The sequence below is a fragment of the Giraffa tippelskirchi genome, chromosome 8, assembly GCF_054371585.1.
Source record: "Giraffa tippelskirchi isolate mGirTip1 chromosome 8, T2T-mGirTip1v1.2.pri, whole genome shotgun sequence".
Taxonomy (NCBI): domain Eukaryota; kingdom Metazoa; phylum Chordata; class Mammalia; order Artiodactyla; family Giraffidae; genus Giraffa; species Giraffa tippelskirchi.
Genome location: NC_137282.1, coordinates 57707386 through 57730434, shown reverse-complemented (window position 1 = coordinate 57730434; position 23049 = coordinate 57707386). Strand labels below are relative to the sequence as shown.

The 23049-nt window shown below is 43.0% G+C and overlaps 1 long non-coding RNA gene across 1 annotated transcript; it reads right to left on the bottom strand.

Moving 5' to 3' along the window:
• Positions 1 to 421: 421 nt before the first annotated feature.
• On the bottom strand, positions 422 to 22115 carry LOC145517639 (uncharacterized). Its single transcript, XR_014062223.1, has 3 exons — positions 21949 to 22115; positions 4410 to 5559; positions 422 to 2844 (listed from the first exon to the last, which is right to left on the bottom strand). It is a non-coding gene; the product is annotated as an uncharacterized LOC145517639 (long non-coding RNA).
• Between the last annotated feature and the right edge of the window lie 934 nt (positions 22116 to 23049).

Here is a 23049-nt window from a genome sequence, read left to right as displayed (position 1 = left end):
CTCCATGACTCTTGCTGTAGTTCAAAAGGAGGATGACCCTTGCTGGAAGATCACTATTCTTTGTTTTTAAGGCCATGTTCCCAGGGACCCATTACTCAAATCCAACCCAGACAATTGAATGACAAAATTCTGAGGACAGAGCAAGAAAGCCATCTGTCCCCTACTGCTTTATGGCCTCAGGATGTTCTGCTGCTCAGTGTCACCCCCACTGGACACAGCCAGATGTGTTACAGAGACTAGTTTTCACAATATTAGCATTAACTCTTTTGCTTTCTTGGGCCCTTTCAGTAACCTGATGGATGATTTGGCTTTCTAGTATTTCCTTTCGTTATTTGCCTCTGCCAGAAAAGAAATGGTTCTCTCATAGGGTCATTCTGGAAGCTAATGAAATAGTACACATGGAAAATGAATGTGAAAACTATTTTGCAAAATGCGAGCTTTAATTTAAATTTTTTCATATTTATGTCAATAGAGAAACTACTCAGTTCTCTGCATGAGCAGTGACTGAGAAGGGCCGTTGTACATCCAGTCTGAACTGAAAAAGCCCAGAAATGAGAACTTCTGAAATTTGGTTCCTATGTTCCTCCTGACAGATGTCTCTCATGGCGTTATTGCCCATGGTGGCTGAGAAGACAGCTCTAGGCCATAAGCTTTCTTTCTCTTCCCATCGGAAGCAGGGACAATGGCTACTGGATTCTGGCTCTTGGTCTAGAAGTAGAGGTTGTTTCCCATGAGCAGCTGGCACGTTGGTTTTCAATTGTGGCTCTTGCAGCCTCCTCTTGAGGAGATTAGAGAAGAGGCTGGTTGGGTGGGTTTTCAGCAGCTGAGGTGCTGAACAGAGCGTGACCCTGTGAGCTTGCCTGCTGTGAGCCGCAGGAGCCAAGAGGACCCTGTTTGTCCACCACCCTGTCTGCAGTCATCCTTTCTAGGGTAGCACCGTCTCCCTTCCCAGGTGAATAAAGAGGCAGCTCTCTGAGAATGTGCTGTTGACTTGCATTATTGAACTGAGCTATGATTTCCCAAATTGGTTCATTAAATTGGCTTAATTTTTTTTTTTTAATATTTATTTATCTGGCTGCCTAGGGTCTTAGTTGTGGGACTCGGGATCATTGCATCGTGATCATTGCATCATGAAAGATCTTTCCTTGTGGCATGTGGATCCTCTAGTCATGGCACGAAATCCCTAGGACGCAGGGGCTTCAGTAGTTGTGGCTTAGTTGTTCTGTGGCATGTGTGAACTTAGTTGCCCAACCAGGGATTGAACCCTCATCCCCTGCGTTGCAAGGAGGATTCTTAGCCACTGGACAGCCAGAGAAGTCCCTATTCACCAGTTTTATGACGGATATATCATGAGGAAACATGAGTCCACAGCCTATCTACAAAATTGCTCTCCCAGTGTGCCTGGCTGCTGCTATCTCAAATAAGGAAGCTGATTTGGCTGCAAGTTTTGAGTGGGCAAAGTTAATTCATTTCATGGAAGATTTCGGACAAGAAAGAGCTTTCTGAACAGCAGTCCCTGAGGTTTTGGAGAAGGCTTATTTTCAGATTATAGCTTGCTTCACTGAATTCAATGCAATGTGTGCAAATGATGTCCATGGATTACTAGACAGCGCCACAGGAAATCTGCAATAATGTTCTCGTCTATAGGGAGATCACAGGTTGTAGAGACAGAACATCTGAAGATCAGTATGTAAGAACGGCAGGTAATGTTGTGAAGTAGTAAGTTGGTTCATCTTGATATATTTGCCATTTTTCTTCTCTCTCACTCATCCTCTAAATTGTATTTCTTCTCTACATGCCCATAATGAAAAACAACTAAGATTCACAGAACCCATGGGTCTAGGTGAAGATGTCCCTCCAGGTGGAAGAAACACAGGAACTTTCTGACACAGAGCCCTGGAGAGCAAATGGCAGGGGACCCAGAAGATGAGCTGTCTTCGTGGATGAGCCCTTCTCCACCGGCACACAGGCTCTCTCCGTCTCCCTCGCCTCTGCTATTTCTACCCTCAAGGAGTTTATACTCAATTCATATCTTGTCCTTGTTTTGATAGAAAAACATCTTTTCCAAAAAATGCATCTTGTTTGAAGTTAAGAATTTTAAATTCCAGAAATAAGCTGCTTTGCACTTTTCAAAGAGAGAGAGCAAATTATTAAGACTACAAAATGTCTTTCCCGAGCAGAGGCTTTTTGGTGAGTTCAGTAGGTTGTATAACCAGGGGTATGCTCTTTTTAACACTAAGCTACTTTCCCCCAGTTATCATCTGGGTGGTTGTGTTTTCAGGGGTGGCAAGTGAACCCCTCAACTAAGATTTCCAGAGCCTGGCTCTATACTGCCAGGAATATGTGCTTCTTGGGTGCTGCTTATTGTTGATCTTTAGGAAAACCATTCAAACATGTTATTTCTTTGTTCCAGAATACATGTGTGTGCCACATGACTGAATTTCCAGGGAGTCCTGTGGAATCTTAAAATTTTTAAATAGACATTTGAGCTTAGAGAAAATCAGAATGAAAACTCCAAGTACTTGGAAACACTAGGAGAAAAGTAATTTTAAAACCTCCCTAGCCTTGAGCAAGCAGTTTAAGCATTATAGAAAACAAGCCGCCTGTTATCAGCCCTTTAGCACATAGGAGATTAGAACCCTGTAAGTTCTTTGTAACAAAATTGCAGTGTTTAGAGACAAAAATAACAGTCTACTATGGGAAGCAATTTTTGGACTCCTACTGTGATTGAAATGAAAGTAGACAGAACTCTCTCCAATATTTGGTCTTGAGTACTGAAGTCTCAGCAAAACTGGGCTCTTGAGTTAGCAAAGGAGGGCAGCTTACAGCTGGAGGTCACCATCCCTGGAGAGACACAGTGTATGAAAATTCGCCATTGATAGAAAGAAAGTCCTGTTTTAGGTGATCTAACAGTATCTCCACCTCCACTGAGCCCATGCATCTGGAGTCCTGGGGGACAGGGCAGGGGCTAACACGTGAATGGGCTTCGTCAGGTCTCCTATCAGAAGCTTGTCCCAAGGACTGGCCTGACCACATGCTATCTGCCACTGTCTTTCCCCACGTGGTAATCATTATAAATGGCAGATTGTGCCCTGATCACTGGGGTGTGAGAAACAACAGCAATGTCCTGAATCGTTCACTCCATCACCCTGCATCTTAGAAATCCATTAGGGAAAGTCGGAATTCAATCTCAATTAGTTTGGGTTTTTTAAAGCATAGTCCTACTTATGGACCCGCGTGAAAAGTATGCCATTTTATGTATATCAGAACTGCCACTCATAGAAAATGGTAAGTGGATCTTTTGAGGTTAAAAAAGAAAAGAAAACAAAAGCAATCCCTTTTGCACTTCTCTGGAAGTACAGCTATTAAGACTCTGCCTGCCAAATGCAGGGGACACAGGTTCGATCCTTGGTTTGGGAAAACTTCATGCCGCAGGGCACCTAGAGCCTGTGCTCTGCAACAGAAGTCCCTGCAGCGAGAAACCCAAACACAGCAACTAGAGAGTAGCCCCTGCTCGCTGAGACTAGAGAAAAGCCTGCGAGTAGCAATGCAGACCCAGTGCAGCCAAAAATAAATGTGCTAGGCCACTTCAGTCACGTCCAACTCTTTGCGACCCCATGGACCATAGCCTGCCAGGCTCCTCCGTCCATGGGATTCTCCAGGCAAGAACACTGGAGTGAGTTGCCATACCCTTCTCCAGGGGATCTTTCTGACCCTGGGATCAAACCCATGTCTCTTGCTTCTACTGCATTGGCAGGCAGGTTCTTAACACTAGCGTCACCTGGGAAGCCCAAAATAAATTAATAAAAATAATACCTTTCCATTTAGGACTTTAAGACATAATGTAGTTATTCTTCAAAAAATTTGTTGCATAGAAAGAGTAAATTTAGAGATCTGATGTTTTATAGTATTCTGTTTGAATTAATGGTATGTTAAAAGGCATTAATGTATATACATTATTTAATTATTGTTATATATAAATATTATTATGTATTATTCCATATATATTTATTATGTATATTATTTTAAAAGATCCAGTTACCTTTTTAGCTTTGCTTTTGAACCCAGGGGCTTCCCTGATAGCTCAATTGGTAAAGAATTCGCCTGCAATGCAGGAGACCCTGGTTCGATTCCTGGGTTGGGAAGATCCCCTGGAGAAGGGATAGGCTACCCACTCCAGTATTCTTGGGTTTCCCTGTGGCTCAGCTGGTAAAGAATCTGCCTGCAATGTGGGAGACCTGGGTTCGATCCCTGGGTAGGGGAGATCCCGTGGAGAAGGGAAAGGTTACCCACTCCAGTATTCTGGCCTGGAGAATTCCATGGACTAGTCCATGGGGTCACAAAGAGTCGGACACGACTGACCAACTTTCACTTTAACTTGAACCCAGGACAAACCATTCCTAGCTTACACTGAAAATGGAGGCTGTCATGTTCTGAGTGCAGTCAGAGCCTGAGGAGGTGGGGGTTGAGAGCTTTGAGGCCTCGCCAATAAACCGGTTTATGTCCGATGAGCTTGTTCTCCAGCTCACAGAACCTTTCTCTAGTGTTTGCAGTTGTCCTGGGCATTCCCTGCACAGCCAACCTTGTGATCACTCCTGTGATCAACACCCTGTGTTTTCTCGGTCCCCTGTGGTCATTTATCTTTCCAAGGAGCTCCATCTCTGCCCAGGATTGCTGGAGGCCCTGGCTTGTTTGGCCCTGTACCAGTTGTTGAGTTTCTGACACTCTGTTCCCAGCACACCATTAGGGGCTTCTGCCCTGGAAACCAGCTGTGTTATTTGTCAGCTAATCCCTGATGGCTTTGCCCACTGGGATAGAGATTGGAGACTGGAGGAGGAAGTCAGGACTTGCTGCTTCCTGCTGGTTTCCTTACTGTGACCTTTAACCCACCAAATATTGGTACTCTGGCTGTGACAGGTGCTTCTTGTAGAGACAGTGGGATCCTGTTTGTAGTCTTCTTTCAACACTTGATCACATGGCTTACTGCAGTCTAAACAGAGATACAGCACCAGCCAGCGGGTGACCCTCCTCAAGATGTTCAGATTCCAGGCCCATGGAGCCCCTTCTCTGAGCCAAGAGATATCCTCCTCTGAGTTTCAGCTCCACAGGGCTCTTCCTCCAAGCTTGCGAACTCTTAACAAGTCCAGTTTTCCCTGCAGCCTTCATGGTGCGGTGCGGGCTACTTCCTTCAGTTTGTACCTACAAGAAATACCTCAGTGCTTGGTCTCTTTCACATTTTCAGCTATCTAGTTGACAGTCTTAATACCTAGTTATTGTTCAGTGACTCAGTTGTGTCTGACTCTTTGTGACCCTGTGGATTGCATCACATCAGCCTTCCCTGTCCTTCACTGTCTCCTGCAGCTTGCTCAAATTCATGTCCACTGAGTCGGTGATGCCATTCAACCATCTCATCTTCTGTCGTCCCCTTCTCCTCCTGCCTTCTGTCTTTCCCAGCATCAGGGTGTTTTCCAATGAGTTGTCTCTTCACATCAGGTGACCAAAACATTGGAGCTTTAGCTTCAGCATCAGTCTATCCAATGAATATTCAGGGTTGATTTCCTATGTAGTACAAAAAAAAAAAAGCCCTTGATGATTTCAATGGCTCTGGACACTGTGTCCATCCCCTCATCAACCCCTTGTAGTGGGGCCAGACCATGTTCTGGTTGTTGAGGGTCAAATGACTACAACAGAAGGCAGGTGGGAGATGTCAGTTTCACCCAATCCAAGTAGACTAGGGCTGTGGTTCCTTCCCCATCATCCACCTGCTAAATCTAGGTATTGTGACCCAAAGGTGGGGAAATGAATGCCAGCTACACAAACAACAGATGCCTCTCACAGCAGAGGCTCGGGAGAAGGAGAGAGAAGTGAGCAGGGCCCTTGTGAGGCCCCCCTCAGATCTCCCCTCAAGAGAGGCTGGCCGTGGAAACGTGACCGATGGGCAGCCTCCAGCAGCCGTGTCTGTGGACACAGGTCCTGCCAGCCTCACTCCCCTGGGGCTGCTCGCGGCCGGTGACTGAGCACAGGGGAAGCCCTGGACCTGGGCTCAGTGAAAGATTTCTCCATCAGGTAATATCAGTTCAGGCTCTACATCCCCCGGGGCGAGGCTTTCTCAGCCCTGTGCCATCTGAGACTTCTGCCCAACGCTGCCATCTCTCTCCTCCTACAGGCCTGCTTCACGAGATGAAGGCTCTCCACGTTCACACCTGCTCCCTCCCTTTCATCTTTCATAGGCACTACTTCTAGAAACTTCTGTCCGTGTAATTATTTCCTGGTGTCTGCTGCTCAGAGTGTTGAACTGGCATAGTCGTGCACACACCTTTCATTGCTCTGTCCTCCAAATGAGGAGATGTGTTGGTTTGAGGAAGGTATTGAATTTCTCTGCCAAGGATGTTGTCTGGTGGGCAGAGAAGAAACAGGCTGAAGGCTAATAATTTCTCTTCTGACCAAATGGCACAACCTTGAGGAAAGAGGATGATCCTGAACAATGCTCCCATTTGGCCAGCTCAGATTTCCAGCTTCTCATCCAAAATGCAGGCCACATCAACTCAGACACTCACAGAGCTGATGGACTGTACCAGAGAATGTGTTTACTGAATGGGCTTGGCCACTGTGAACAGAACAGGGTCGGTCAGGTTTACTCACTGAGATGCAGGGAGATGCTGACCCTCCCTGAACCCTTGTAATGACCAAAATCTTTTAAACTTTGTTATTTAGTGAAAAGCATAAATTGTTGGTGGGCTTCCCAAGTAGTGCTAGTGGTAAAGAACCCGCCTGCAAATGCAGGAGACATAAGAGACGTAGGTTCGATCCCTGGGTCAGGATGATCCTCCGGAGGAGGGAATGGCAACCCACTCCAGTATTCTTGCCTGGAAAATCCTATGGACACAGAAGCCTGGTGAGCTACAGTCCATGGGGTCACAAAGAGTGAGACACGCCTGAGTGACTAACACTACTACTACTAGCACACTATGCATCTCCATGAACATTTGTGATAAACAATGTATTTGCTACTCGTGACATTTTTCTTCTTAAAAACAAACCAATCAAGATTTTAAGCCGCAAGCTGGAATCTGATCATCGAAATTGACCTAAATAGTAAATGAATCGCATAGACCATTTCTCCAAGGAAGACACACAGATGGCCAACAGGCCTGTGAAAAGACACTTATACCAAATAATAATCAGGAGAAAGGCAAATCAAGCACACGATGAGATATCACACACTGGCTAGGATGGCTATTATCAGAAAACAGAATATAATGATTGTTGGTGAGAACATGGAGAAATCAGAATCTTTGTGCACTGTGGGTAGAAATGTAAAATGGTGCAGTCACTATGAACAACAATATGGAGGTTCCTCGAGAAATGAAAATAGAACTACCATCCCATCCTGCAATCTCACTTCAGGGTATTTTTACAAAAGAACTGACATCAGGGTCTCAAAGAAATATCTGCATTCCATGTTCATTGCAGCAGCCTTATTCACAAGAGCTAAGCTATGGAAACAACCCCAGTGGCCCTCCATGGATAAGCAGATAATGATAATGTAATATACATGTCATGGAATATTTGTTGTTCTTCAGTCCCTCAGTTGTGTCTGACTCTTTGCAACCCCATGGACTGGAGTATGCCGGACCTCCCTGTTCTCCACTATCTCCCAGAGCTTGCTCAAACTCATGTCCATTGAGTCAGCTATGCCATCCAACCATCTCGTCCTCTGTTGCCCTCTTCTCCTCTTGCCTTCAATCTTGCCCAGCTTCAGGGTCTTTTCCTATGAGTTGGCTCTTCCCATCAGGTGGCCAAAGGATTGGAGCTTCAGCTTCAGCATCAGTCGTTCCAATGAATATTGAGGGTTGATTTCCTTTATGATTGACTGGTTTCATCTCCTTGCAGTCCAAGGGACTCTCAAGAGTCTTCTCCAACACCACAGTTTGAAAGCATCAATTCTTCGGTGCTCAGCCTTCTTTATGGTCTAACTCTTAACATCTACACATGACTACTGGAAAAACCATGGCTTTGACTCTACAAACCTTTGTTGGCAATATTATTCAGCCATGCTGCTAAGCTGCTAAGTCGCTTCAGTCGTGTCCGACTCTGTGTGACCCCATAGATGGCAGCCCACCAGGCTCCGCTGTCCCTGGGATTCTCCAGGCAAGAACACTGGAGTGGGTTGCCATTTCCTTCTCCAATGCATGAAAGTGAAAAGTGAAAGTGAAGTCGCTCAGTCATGTCCAACTCTTCGCGACCCCATGGACTGCAGCCCACCAGGCTCCTCCATCCGTGGGATTTTCCAGACAAGAGTACTGGAGTGGGGTGCCATTGCCTTCTCTGATTATTCAGCCATAGAAATAATGAAATCCTGTCATATGCAACAACATGAATGAAACTTGTGGACATTTTGTTACATAAAATAAGCCACTAACAGAAAGACAAGTGCTACATGATTAAACTTATCTGAGGAATCTAAAATAGTCAAATGTGTACAAGCAGAGGACAGAACTAGGATTGCTAGGGCCTGGTGAGAAGGGAAATGTGTTCAGTGGGTATAAAGCTTTCCTATTGGCTCAGATGGTGAAGAATTTGCGTGCAATGCAGGAGACCTGGGTTCTATCCCTGGATTGGGAAGATGTCCTGGAGGAGGGCATGGCAACCCACTCCAGTGTTCTTGCCTGGGGAATCCCTATGGACAGAGGAACCTGGTGGACCACGGTACATGGGGTCACAAGGAGTTGGACATGACTAAGGGACGAAGCAGACACACATAAGAGAAGTTCTAGAGCTCTGCCGTGTAACACTGTTCCTGTAGTTAACAGCACTGTTTGTGTATGTAAACGTTTGTTAAGGGGGTAAACCTCATGTGTTCTGACCATAACAATAATAATAAAAAAAGAAATAAAGCAAACCCTTGAGAGCTGTTCTGTGAGTCATGGTCCCCGTTTTCTCTTAATCGATAAAACTTTAGCTTTCCATTTGGGATAATTTTTGTCTCGTTCTATTTAATGAGGATCAGCCCATTAGGAAGATCATTGGGAGGAGTTAAAGACATAAATTCCCACCCATTCTAATGGAAGAACTCTGTCCCTAGGCTGAAAGCCTTTCCTAATTAATAAGAAGAATATTTCTCCTCTGTGACCATAAGGCTGTGTCTACTTGAAATACCCAGGACAATTACAAGTGAAAAATAGAGCATCAGTAATTTGGTAAGAACTCAGAAAACAAACTTTCCCTCCTGCCCAAGCCAGCGAAAGAATTTCTGTTTGTGTTTGTTCTTCCCAAGACCAATAACTCCTGAGGACCATAGAAAGCTCTAATCCACTTTCATTGGTGGAGCAGATGGTGGTCAAAAATATTTTGTAACAAGTCAAAGAAGTCTGTGGTATTACTTGTCATTTGTCTTCACAAAATGGGTAAAATCATAAAAGAATGGTCCAAATGCTGTGTGTGTGTATTTGTATGTGTGTGTATGTTTGTCTGCTAAGTTCTGGCTCAAGTGAACATAAAAGATGAAATGATTGCTAACTTGTATGTTTTAACTTAAAACAGCTTAAATTTAATTATGATTCAAAATTCTTTCTTCATATTTTAAAAATAAACTCTTAGAAATTATATTTCTAATGAAAACAAAGACATCTCTCATTGCTAAATTGTAATTGTCTTCAAAAATTCATCTTTTCAATGTATGAATGATAGCTTGACACAATATTTATTCCTGGATTCCTTTATCTTTGTTCTTTTGTCATCAGGATAACTTCCAACTTTCTGGTTAATGAGAGTTTTGTAATGGCGATAAGCTGAGTACAAATAATCTGGAATTAACTTCTTGTCCAAAAATACTTGATTAATTTCGTATTCTTGAGGTTCTTCTATTGTTGTCTGTAGAGCACCTGATCATTTTCAAGTATTTATTTTTAATATTGTCTTCATAAGTGCACTGAGACAGTGGTTTGTAATTTTGTGTTTGAAAAATTATGGTCAATGCAACAATGGAGCATCCCTAGTACTGAGTAAAGTTATTGATTGATCTGGAAAGCACACATCAGTCTTTGTTCTTAAATTGCACTGAACTTTTCTGTTGTTTGGTGTGCCTTTCCCTCTATGTACAATTTATTAGTTTGGAAGCATGGAATGATTTTTTTTTCTGTTATTGAAATGGAGAAACACAGTTTAATTAGCTTGATTGAGTTTGCTTCCACACTGGTGTTTTTAGTTCACAAGGGTGTGCTGAATAAAGCAAGCAAACCATCTTCACTTCATTTGTAATCATCAGTCAAGACCCGTTTTGCATTTCTGTAGGTCTTTACTGTCAGTTTCATAAGAGTGTATTTTCATTACTTGAATTTTATAGGCTGTGACACAAATGCTTAATGACTCAAAGCTGAGCCCATTGGTTGAGGGATGGTTGAATGAAAGAGTGGACACCTTAGTTAGAGACTAAGTGAGACGTATTTGAGTGAGGAATGTAAACTGTCAGCTTCATTCAGTTTGTATCGAAGTGGCACGTATGCATGTTGAAAAGGTTTACTCTTAGAAAGGGCAAAGCAAAACAGTGTCCTCTATTTTACTGTTCCCCATCTTGGAGTCTTCTCCCCTAGAAAGGACCACTTTTTCCTTTAGGCTGTTTCTTCTGACATATGGTCTTTATTTCTGTTGCTCTAGCTCAGTGGTAAAGAATCTGCCTGCAATGAAGGAGATATGGGTTCTATCCCTGGGTCCGGAAGATCCCCTGGAGAAGAAAATGGCAACCTCTTCCAGTATTCTTGCCTAGAAAATTCCATGGACAGAGGAGGCTGGCAGGCTACAGTCCATGGGGTCATAAGAGAGTCAGATACAGCTTATCTACTAAACAACAAACCTCTTGCTTGAACTTCTAGTTACAAGAATTTCTTTTAACTTCATACTACCAAAGATGAAGATTTAACACTCTCTTACCCACCCCCAACTTATACTCACTTTCCCAATCCTCTGGACATAGGTATAGTTTTAACCAATATTTTTTTCGTTAAAGAAGTATTCAGAGGTTGCATTATCATGTCTGCATGAGTGCTGTCTATGACTGAGCTACAGAGTATGCTAGGATTGGATCTTCTGTTGGACAACTTTTTGCTTCTGGTGTTAATCATGCCATATTTTTAATTTGTTTAGCTCTCTGTATATCAGAAGCTGTGCATGTGTGCATGCTAAGTTGCTGGTCATGTCCAACTCCTTGTGACCGCAGGGACTGCAGCCCACAGAGCGCCTCTGTTCATGGAATTCTTCAGAATACTGGAGTGGGTTGCCATTTCCTTCTCCAGAGGATTTTCCCAACCCAGGGATCGAACCTGTGTCTCTTACATCTCCTGCATTCACAGGTATATTCTTTACCAGTAGCACCACCTGGGAAGCCCATATCACAGGTTAACCCATATCAAACTCTCCATCACACTGGGAACCTATCCATCATATTTCATTTCTTTTCCCTAGAGTTTTCCATCTTCCTCCACCATTCTGGAGATTTCCAGACCCTGCAGAGCTGGTTTCCTGAGGATCCAATTTAATGAAACACTGGGACTCTCATTGTCTCTCTTTCTTGGTTTGGATCCACTACCTCTCAGGCTCCATGTTTGGCTCTTTCTTAGTAAACTCGTTTGGTGGAGTGTATCCCCGTGTCTTCCTCACTGAGGAGCCCAGAAGTAGATACTTAAAGCCCTTGCATATCTGACGGTTTCTTCTCTGGGTATAGAATCCTGGTTCAGTCATGACTTTCCCTTTTGCATTTGAAGGTTCTGTTCATTTATCTAGCTTTCAGGCTCCTTATTGAGATGCCTAATACCGCTAGGATCCTTCATCCTTTCTTTCAGTTTTCGAGACCTTTAGTGTTTTGGACTTCCACAGTTAAATGTATTGGTGTGAGCCACTTGTAAACATCCCTGGATTGGACATTTTGTGGGTTTTTTCAATCTGGGAAGTCATGCTCTTCAATTCTATGGAATTACACTATATAGTTCACATGATAATTCCATCCTTTCTTCTATCGCTTTTCAGAAGTTCTATTATTTAGATTCTAAACTTATCAAATTGACCTTATTTTCTGATATTGTCCTCCTGTTTTCCATTTATCATTTTTTCCCTACTTTTTTGAGCCTCAGAGATTTTTTGACCCTTTTCCAAGCTATTCTGATCTCCTCTGATTCCCTCTTAACTCCTGCACCCAGAGCCCTTGTTACGTGTGATCATCTTTAAAAAACTCTTTGTTAGTTCTCTGATTCTTTGCAATTAATCTTTTGAAAAGATGCCATCCTGCTTTTTAAAATTGATGCAATTCATAAAAATGAAATCATTTTCTAGCATTACCTGCTAGCCCCATTGGCTGTCAGGGCCAAGTGATCCAGGCATCTGTACTTCAGGCAGCAGCTCTGAAAGCTGAGGTGCAGATGTGTGTACAAGCTCCTTTCAGGGAGATGCTTGTAACTCGGGTCAAGCTAGAGGGAGGTGGCAAGAGAGGTGTCTGCCAGCTTACCTGTCTCTCGGAGACGTGGCCAGCCTCCACCAGAAACCTGACCCCCAGGCAGCAGCTTCTGAGTTAGGCAGATGGACCCCTTTTGGGAGGGACTAGGAGCTGGACATGTCTGCCTGAGCCCAGGTGGGTCACTGCAGGGTCTACTGCCAGCCCATTAACCACTGCTTCCTGGTTTGCTAAAGTCTCATGGACCATGTGGATGCAAGCCTTACTGGCTTTTAGAGCTAGGTGTTTGGGGCCCATTCCTCAGGTGGGAGTCGTAAAATTGGGGTGCTAAATGTGAGGTGCAAACTTTCTGCCCTTCAAAGAGAAGCTAGGAATTAGGAGTTCCTGCCTCCTTTTATGGCACTGTGCCAGGGGCAGGGGTTTATGGCAAGAGTGTGTCTCAGCCTTCCCTACCTGTTAGAAGTCAGTGTTTTCTCACTCACCTGAAGGGTGAGAGTCACTCAGGTAGTTTCTGGATTTCTTGCAGAGGGAATTACTCTGTGTGTAGCCATACATGGGCTTTCCAAGTGGTGCTAGTGGTAAAGAATCCGCCTGCCTATGCAGGGGACGTAAGAGATGCAGGTTCAATCCCTAGGTTGGGAAGATCGCTGGAGGAAGGCATGGCAACCCTCTCCAGTATTCTTGCCTGGAGAATCCCATCAACAGAGGAGCCTGGTGGGCTATAGGCCATAGGGTCACAAAGAGTCGGACACAACTGAAGCCACTCCGCATGCACATGGCTGTACATTTGGTGTGTCCAAGGAAACAGGAGATCCTTGGAAACATCTCTTTAAAAAGATGGTAAAGAGGGGAGAGCCATTCCATTTGTTTTATGTTTTTACACATTAAGCCTTGTGGTGCTATTTGACTGTTAAACTATGCACAGCTTGTAACTCTGATGAAAATGAAGATTAAATTTATTTATTTTAACTTAAAAAAGATGCTAAACCTTTTCTTCTGGCCACAAGTTGGAAGTTCTTAAGTGAAATATGTACAGGGTCCTAGAAAGAACGGCTTTATTGTGCTTGTCATTTACATGTTCTATCAAACGCCGAGCGCAGGCTCTGAAGGTCTGTCCGTGATGTGGTTTATGGGGGTAATTTGTTCTTGGTTTATGCTCAATACCTTTGCCAACAAACTATTGTTCTCAATAGTCTCTTTCCTTGCTGACAGCCAGACCTGGACGGGGTGACTAACCCACCTGGGACTCAGGTGGGCCTTCCCAGCCGGGCCAAGAACAGGCTGCCTGGTCACCCTTGAGAGTGAGTCTGCTCCCTGTCACCCAACAGGCAAAGCCATCACCATGCAGGTGATGCTTAACAGTCAGGAGCTTCCTTGTCAAATATCCACTGACATTTCCACACAAACAAGTGAAACGAACTAAAGCAGGTACAAGTGGTGGGGCTATTTCTTTGACTTGCTTGGGTTCTTGGACCTTTTTTTTTTTTTAATTGATTAGCATGGCTACATGAGGCCTTAGCTGCATCACGTGGAATCTTCCCTTGCGGTGTGAGGGCTCTCTCTAGCTGTGGTGTGTGGGCTTAGTAGTTGCAGTACTTGGGCTTAGTTGCCCTGCAGCTTGTGGGATCTTAGTTCTGCCCCCAGGGGTTGAACCCCACATCCCCTACATTGCAGGGTGGATTCTTTTTTTTTTTTTTTTAATAAATTTATTTATTTTAGTTGGGGGCTAATTACTTTACAATATTGTAATAGTTTTTGCCATACATTGACATGAATCAGCCATGGGTTTACATGTGTTCCCCTTCCTGGACCCCCCACCCACCTCCCTCCCCATCCCATCCCTCTGGGTCATCCCATTGCCCCGGCCCTGAGCCCTTGTCTCATGCATCGAACATGGAATGGTGTTCTGTTTCACATACGATAATATACATGTTTCAATGCTATTCTCCCAGAACGTCCCACCCTCACCTTCTCCCTCAGAGTCCATAAAATTGTTCCATGCATCTGTGTCTCTTATTCTGACTCGCATATAGGGTTATCGTTACCATCTTTCAAATTCCATATATATGCATTAGTATACTGTATTGTTGTTTTTCTTTCTGGCTTACTTCACTCTGTATAATGGGCTCCAGTTTCATCCATCTCAGTAGAACCGATTCAAATGTATTTTTTTTAATGGCTGAGTAATATTCCATTGTGTATATGTACCACAGCTTCCTTATCCATTCGTCTGCTGATGGACATCTAGGTTGCTTCCATGTCCTGGCTATTGTAAACAGTGCTGCGATGAACATTGGGGTACACGTGTCTCTTTCAATTCTGGTTTCCTCGGTGTATATGCCCAGCAGTGGGATTGCTGGGTCATATGGCAGTTCTATTCCCAGTTTTTTAAGGAATCTCCACACTGTTCTCCATAGTGGCTGTACTAGTTTGCATTCCCACCAACAGTGTAAGAGGGTTCCCTTTTCTCCACACCCTCTCCAGCATTTATTGCTTGTAGACTTTTGGATAGCAGCCATTCTGACTGGTGTGAAATGATACCTCCTTGAGGTTTTGATTTGCATTTCTCTAATAATGAGTGATGTTGAGCATCTTTTCATGTGTTTGTTAGCCATCTGTATGTCTTCTTTGGAGAAATGTCTGTTTAGTTCTTTGGCCCATTTTTTGATTGGGTCGTTTATTTTTCTGGAATTCAGCTGCAGAAGTTGCTTGTATATTTTTGAGATTAATTGTTTGTCTGTTGCTTCATTTGCTATTATTTTCTCCCATTCTGAAGGCTGTCTTTTCACCTTGCTTATAGTTTCCTTTGTTGTGCAAAAGCTTTTAATTTTAATTAGGTCCCATTTGTTTATTTTTGCTTTTATTTCCAATATTCTGGGAGGTGGGTCATGGAGGATCCTGCTGTGATTTATGTCGGAGAGTGTTTTGCCTATGTTTTCCTCTAGGAGTTTTATAGTTTCTGGTCTTACGTTTAGATCTTTAATCCATTTTGAGTTTATTTTTGTGTACGGTGTTAGGAAGTGTTCTGGTTTCATTCTTTTACAAGTGGTTGACCAGTTTTACCAGCACCACTTGTTAAAGAGATTGTCTTTTCTCCATTGTATATTCTTGCCTCCTTTGTCGAAGATAAGGTGTCCATATGTGCGTGGGTTTATCTCTGGGCTTTCTATTTTGTTCCATTGATCTATATTTCTATCTTTGTGCCAGTACCATACTGTCTTGATGACTGTGGCTTTGTAGTAGAGCCTGAAGTCAGGCAGGTTGATTCCTCCAGTTCCATTCTTCTTCCTCAAGATTGCTTTGGCTATTCGAGGTTTCTTATATTTCCATACAAATTGTGAGATGATTTGTTCTAGTTCTGTGAAAAATACCATTGGTAGCTTGATAGGGATTGCATTGAATCTATAGATTGCTTTGGGTAGTATACTCATTTTCACTATATTAATTCTTCCAATCCATGAACACGGTATATTTCTCCATCTGTTTGTGTCCTCTTTGATTTCTTTCATCAGTGTTTTATAGTTTTCTATATATAAGTCTTTTGTTTCTTTAGGTAGATATATTCCTAAGTATTTTATTCTTTTTGTTGCAATGGTGAATGGTATTGTTTCCTTAATTTCTCTTTCTGTTTTCTCATTATTGGAGTATAGGAATGCAAGGGATTTCTGTGTGTTAATTTTATATCCTGCAACTTTACTATATTCATTGATCAACTCTAGTAATTTTCTAGTAGAGTCTTTAGGGTTTTCTATGTAGAGGATCATGTCATCTGCAAACAGTGAGAGTTTTACTTCTTCTTTTCCTATCTGTATTCCTTTTATTTCTTTTTCAGCTCTGATTGCTGTGGCCAAAACTTCCAAAACTATGTTGAATAGTAGTGGTGAGAGTGGGCATCCTTGCCTTGTTCCTGACTTTAGGGGAAATGCTTTCAATTTTTCACCATTGAGGATAATGTTTGCTGTGGGTTTGTCATATATAGCTTTTATTATGTTGAGATATGTTCCTTCTATTCCTGCTTTCTGGAGGGTTTTTATCATAAATGGATGCTGAATTTTGTCAAAGGCTTTTTCTGCATCTATTGAGATAACCATATGGTTTTTTTCTTTCAATTTGTTAATGTGGTGTATTACATTGATTGATTTGCGGATGTTAAAAAAACCTTGCATTCCTGGGATAAAGCCCACTTGGTCATGATGTATGATCTTTCTAATATGATGCTGGATTCTGTTTGCTAGAATTTTATTAAGGATTTTTGCATCTATGTTCATCAGTGATATTGGCCTGTAGTTTTCCTTTTTTGTGACATCTTTGTCTGGTTTTGGAATTAGGGTGATGGTGGCCTCATAGAATGAGTTTGGAAGTTTACCATCTTCTGCAATTTTCTGGAAGAGTTTGAGTAGGATAGGTGTTAGCTCTTCTCTAAATTTTTGGTAGAATTCCGCTGTGAAGCCGTCTGGTCCTGGGCTTTTGTTTGCTGGAAGATTTCTGATTACAGTTTCGATTTCCGTGCTTGTGATGGGTCTGTTAAGATCTTCTATTTCTTCCTGGTTCAGTTTTGGAAAGTTATACTTTTCTAAGAATTTGTCCATTTCTTCCAAGTTGTCCATTTTATTGGCATATAGCTGTTGGTAGTAGTCTCTTATGATCCTTTGTATTTCTGTGGAGTCTGTTGTGATCTCTCCATTTTCATTTCTAATTTTGTTGATCTGATTCTTCTCCCGTTGTTTCTTGATGAGTCTGGCTAATGGCTTGTCAATTTTGTTTATCTTCTCGAAAAACCAGCTTTTAGTTTTGTTGATTTTTGCTATGGTCTCTTTTGTTTCTTTTGCATTTATTTCTGCCCTAATTTTTAAGATTTCTTTCCTTCTACTGACCCTGGGGTTCTTCATTTCTTCCTTCTCTAGTTGCTTTAGGTGTAGAGTTAGTTGATTCATTTGATTTTTTTCTTGTTTCTTGAGGTACGCCTGTATTGCTATGAACCTTCCCCTTAGCATTGCTTTTACAGTGTCCCATAGGTTTTGGGTTGTTGTGTTTTCATTTTCATTCGTTTCTATGCATAATTTTATTTCTTTTTTGATTTCTTCTGTGATTTGTTGGTTATTCAGAAGCGTGTTGTTTAGCCTCCATATGTTGGAACTTTTAATAGTTTTTTTCCTGTAATTGAGGTCTAATCTTACTGCATTGTGGTCAGAGAAGATGGCTGGGATGATTTCAATTTTTTTGAATTTACCAAGGCTAGATTTATGGCCCAGGATGTGATCTATCCTGGAGAAAGTTCCATGTGCACTTGAGAAAAAGGTAAAATTGATTGTTTTGGGGTGGAAAGTCCTGTAAATATCAATTAAATCTAATTTGTCTATTGTATCATTTAAAGTTTGTGTTTCCTTGTTAATTTTCTGTTTAGTTGATCTATCCATATGCGTGAGTGGAGTATTAAAGTCTCCCACTATTATTGTGTTATTGTTAATTTCTCCTTTCATACTTGTTAGTATTTGCCTTATATATTGTGGTGCTCCTATGTTGGGTGCATATATATTTATGATTGTTACGTCTTCTTCTTGGATTGAACCTTTGATCTTTATGTAGTGTCCTTCTTTGCCCCTTTTCACATCCTTTATTTTAAAGTCTATTTTATCTGAAATGAGTATTGCGACTCCTGCTTTCTTTTGGTCTCCGTTTGCATGAAATATGTTTTTCCATCCCTTCACTTTCAGCCTGTGTGTGTCCCTAGTTTTGAGGTGGGTCTCTTGTAGACAGCATATATAGGGGTCTTGTTTTTGTATCCATTCAGCAAGCCTTTGTCTTTTGGTTGGGGCATTCAACCCGTTTACATTTAAGGTAATTATTGATAAGTATGATCCCGTTGCCATTTACTTTGTTGTTTTGAGTTCGTGTTGAAACATCCTTTCTGTGTTTCCTGTTTAGAGAAGATCCTTTAGCATTTGTTGGAGAGCTGGTTTGGTGGTGCTGAATTCCCTCAGCTCTTGCTTGTCTGTAAAGCTTTTGAATTCTCCTTCATATCTGAATGAGATCCTTGCTGGGTACAGTAATCTGGGTTGTAGATTATTCTCTTTCATTACTTTAAGTATGTCCTGCCATTCCCGTCTAGCCTGAAGGGTTTCTATTGAAAGATCAGCTGTTATCCTTATGGGGATCCCCTTGTGTGTTATTTGTTGTTTTTCCCTTGCTGCTTTTAATATTTGTTCTTTGTGTTTGATCTTTGTTAATTTGATTAATATGTGTCTTGGGGTGTTTCGCCTTGGGTTTATCCTGTTTGGAACTCTCTGGGTTTCTTGGACTTCTGTGACTATTTCTTTCCTCATTTTAGGGAAATTTTCAACTATTATCTCCTCGAGTATTTTTTCATGGCCTTTCCTTTTATCTTCTTCTGGGACTCCTATGATTCGAATGTTGGGGCGTTTCATATTGTCCCAGAGGTCCCGGAGGTTTTCCTCATTTCTTTTGATTCTTTTTTCTTTTTTCCTCTCTGCTTCGTTTATTTCCATCATTCTATCTTCTACCTCACTTATCCTATCTTCTGCCTCCGTTATTCTACTGTTGGTTCCCTCCAGAGTGTCTTTTATCTCCTTTATTTCATTATTCATTCTATATTGACTCCTTTTTATTTCTTCTAAGTCCTTGATAAACATTTCTTGCATCTTCTCAATCTTTGTCTCCAGGCTATTTATCTGTAACTCCATTTTGCTTTCAAGATTTTGGATCATTTTTATTATCATTATTCTAAATTCTTTTTCAGATAGATTCCCTATCTCCTCCTCTTTTGTTTGGCTTTGTGGGCATTTCTCATTTTCCTTTACTTGCTGAGTATATCTCTGCCTTTTCATCTTGTTTAGATTGCTGTGTTAGGCGTGGCCCTTCTGTATTCTGGTAGTATGAAGTTCCTCTTTATTGTGGAGGTTTCTCACTGCGGTTGGGGTTGGACAGGTGGCTTGTCAAGGCTTCCTGGTTGGGGGAGCTTGTGTCGGTGTTCTGGTGGGTGGAGCTGGATTTCTGCTCTTTAGAGTGCAATGGAGTGACCAGTATTAATTTTTGAGATGTCTATGGATTTGGTGTGCCTCTGGGCAGCCTGTATATTGATGCTCAGGTCTATGTTCCTGCGTTGCTGGAGAATTTGCGTGGCATGTCTTGCTCTGGAACTTATTGGCTCTTGGGTGGAGCTTGGTTTCAGTGTATATATGGAGGCTATTGGATGGTCTCTTATTAATTAATGTTTCCCCTGGCTTTCAGTCTTATTCTTGTAGTAGCCTCTAGACTTCTCCTTCCATACAGCCTCAATAATAAAACTTTTAGGTTAATGGTGAAAAGATTCTCCACAGTGAGGGATACCCAGAAAGGTTCACTGAGTTACATGGAGAGATGAGGTGGGGGGGCGGTTTGGGGTGACCAGGAGGGGAAGAGGGGAATTCAAATGTGGAGAGAGCAATCTAGCCAGTAAGCACTTCCCTCTGTGCTTTCCACAGTTTGGAACCCTCAGAGTGGTTCACAGAGATACATAGAGAAGGGGGAGGAAGGTAATAGAGGTGAGCATGAGTAGAAAGGGAGGAATCAAGAGAGGAGAGAGAGATCTGGGTAGTATCCTGTTCCTGAAGTGTTCTCCAGTACCCAGAACACCCTCAGAGATTCACAGAATTGGGTTGAGAAGAGAAGGAGGAGGGTGGGAGATAGAGGTTCCCTGGGGGAGAAGAAAGAGCATCAATGGGGGAGAGAGTGATCAGGCCAGTGATCACACTCCTGAGTAAAAATGGGTCCTAAAGATTGGGTTCTTAAATGTACAAAATTGATATCAAATATGTAAAACAAAGATTAAAAATCTAGAGTAGAGGTTAGACTCTTATAAAACTTACAATATAAAAAAAAAAGAAAAAAGGAAACAGTGTAAAAAGAAAAAAAAACAGTAAAACAGTAAAAAAAGAAACAGTAAAAAAAAGTAAAACAGGAAAAAAAACATTAAAAAAAGAAAACACAAAAGGTATAAGATATATGTATGTAGTTTGCTTCAAAAATAGGGTGTTTTTTTTTTTGCAAGTTAATAGTGGGTTATGAAAATGAAATTTGAAGGTGTAATAGAGGACTTGAAGAAAAAGGAAAGAAGAGGAAAAAAAATTTTTTTTAATTAAAAAAAAAATTAAAAAAAAAAAAATAATAATAGTAAAAAAATATATATATATCCCGGACTTTCTCTGGAGCTGTTGTGAGCAGTGTGGGATCTGCTCAGTTTCAGATAGATCCTTATTCCTGCTTATACTTTTCAAGCTCTATAGGTCCTTTTCAATGCAGTCGGTATTAACTACAGGGATTTTAATCTGTTTGCCTGTCCCTTCCAAAGCGCTTCCCTCTGTTTATTTGGCTTCTGTTTGGAGATCTCTTCAGTATCTAATTTCCGCCCTGCAACAAAGCGGTGGAGGTGATCTCTTTAGGTTCGCTTGTTCAATCGTGCTGTGGGGAGGAAGGAACACTGCAAATCTGGCGTGTGTGTGGTAAGCTCGCAGTGTCTCGGCCGCACTGGGTTCGCCCCCGCTCACGGCGTGTGTGCTTTCCCTGTCTACCCTGCTCAGGCTTCAGGTTACTCGGCCGGGGAGCGGGCCCTGAGCTGCGTGCACTTCCCAGGTCTAAGCCGCTCAGGTTCAGGCTCCCGGTTACTCCACAAAGGCGCAGACTCGGTTTCGCCCGCGGCTTGTGCCGTTCCCGGTCGGAGCTGCCCCGGCGGCCAGGAGTTTGGCGAGCGTGCTCTCCCCTGTTGGGGCGGTGCGGCTTATCACCTCCCTGGTCCCCGCCTCGGTTTACGGGCGCGCCCGGCTCCGGTGTGCTTTGTGTCGGTTCTGGGGAGCTGGTCTCTGGCTGCGACCTTCCCGGCGGCTGTCGACCCTCCGGGATCTCAGGCAGTCTTTGCTTAGAAACTGGGAGCCTGTTTGCAGTTTGGTAGGGGGTGCCCTCTCTGGAGCCGAGTTTGCCCCTTTCCGGCTCTGGCGGGCCCCGCCTGCCCGCTGTGTCCGGCGGGGGATGGGGCGGTCCGCAGCCGGCTAGCTCTCCTCTGGTATCGCTCAGTCCTTTGTTCTGTGAGCGGGCCGGCAGTGCCTTAGCGTTGGGCTTTTCGCGGGATAGTTCTCTCTCTCTGGCTGTCCCACAGTTTAGGTTACTATCTCACGTTAGCTCCCTCAGATTGCCCTCGGGGCACTCGGGCCCGGTCCTTACCCTAGGCAGTGCCGCCCGCTCCTCTCTGTTCAGCCCCCACTTGCTGGTGGCGGATGATGCGAGCGTCTGGGGTTCTTTGCTGGGAGTTGCTTTAGGCACGTAATCTGTGGATTTTATTTATTTTTTCCTCCCAGTTACGTTGCCCTCCGAGATAAGAAATCTTCCCCCACACCCGCCGGTGGGAGGGTTTCCTAGTGCTTGGAAATTCCTCCTCTTTTACGACTCCCTCCCCAGGACGGGTCTCTGTCCCTAGCTCTTTTGTCTCTCTTTTTATCTTTTATAATTTCTCCTACCTGCTTTTGAAGATAATGCACTGTCTTTGTGGAAGCCTGACGTCCTCTGCCAGCCTTCAGAAGTAGTTTTGTGAAGTTTGGTCAGCGTTCAGATGTTCTTTCGATAAATTTGTGGAGGAGAGAATGGTCTCCCAGTCCTATTCCTCCGCCATCTTAGCCCCGCCTCCTGCAGGGTGGATTCTTAACCACTGGATCACCAAGGAAGTCCCATGGGTTCCTGGACCTTTTAACAAACCTTTTAAATATGTGTCTGTTAACCATCAGTGTGGCCTTAACTGCCCAATAGGTGCTGTGAGATGAACTGGCCAACTCTGACCTTGTCATACACAGTTTTTTGTTTTTTTTTCTGGGTTCTGCAGTTATTTCCCCATTAATTAGGCTTCTTAGGAGTTTTGAGGAATATTTCAGTGAGATGACAAGCCGCGTGACTCTTTCCAGTTATTCCATCTATGAAAAGACCCTGATGCTGGGAAGACTGAAGGCAAGAGGAGAAGGGGATGACAGAGGATGAGATGGTTGGCTGGCATCACCGACTCAATGGACATGAGTTTGGGTAAACTCCGGGAGTTGGTGAAGGACAGGGCGGCCTGATGTGCTGCGGTCCATGGGGTTGCAGAGAGTCGAACACGACAGCAACTGAACAACAACAACAATCCTAAATGATGGTCTGAAACTCAATTTTTTTTTTTTTTTTTTTTTTGTGGTCTCATTCCTTGTCAGATCACGGCATGGTTGAGAGAAGGATGGATATCAATTGCGGGGTTTTTATTTCCAGCTCATTGGCCCAGATATGCCATTTCCCCTTAAAGAGAGCTATTAGCAGTGTTTACTGACCCCAAGCAGCTGGGATGTCTAGTTCTGGATGGGCGCTTTGCACCTTGTGTGGATTGGATCGCTATTCCCCAAGTTAGCGTTTGTGCGCTGTTTCTAACTTCAAGACACCAACACAGTGATGCCAGACTCTGGGTTTACCCTCCCCCTTAGCTAATCAGTCACTGGAAGTGACCAGAGAGACGGAGCTAATCTTCAGTTTGTGTCTATGTGTGTGTGTGCAAACAATTCCAAACTCTCCCTCAGGACCTTTCCTACTGTTGACAGCAG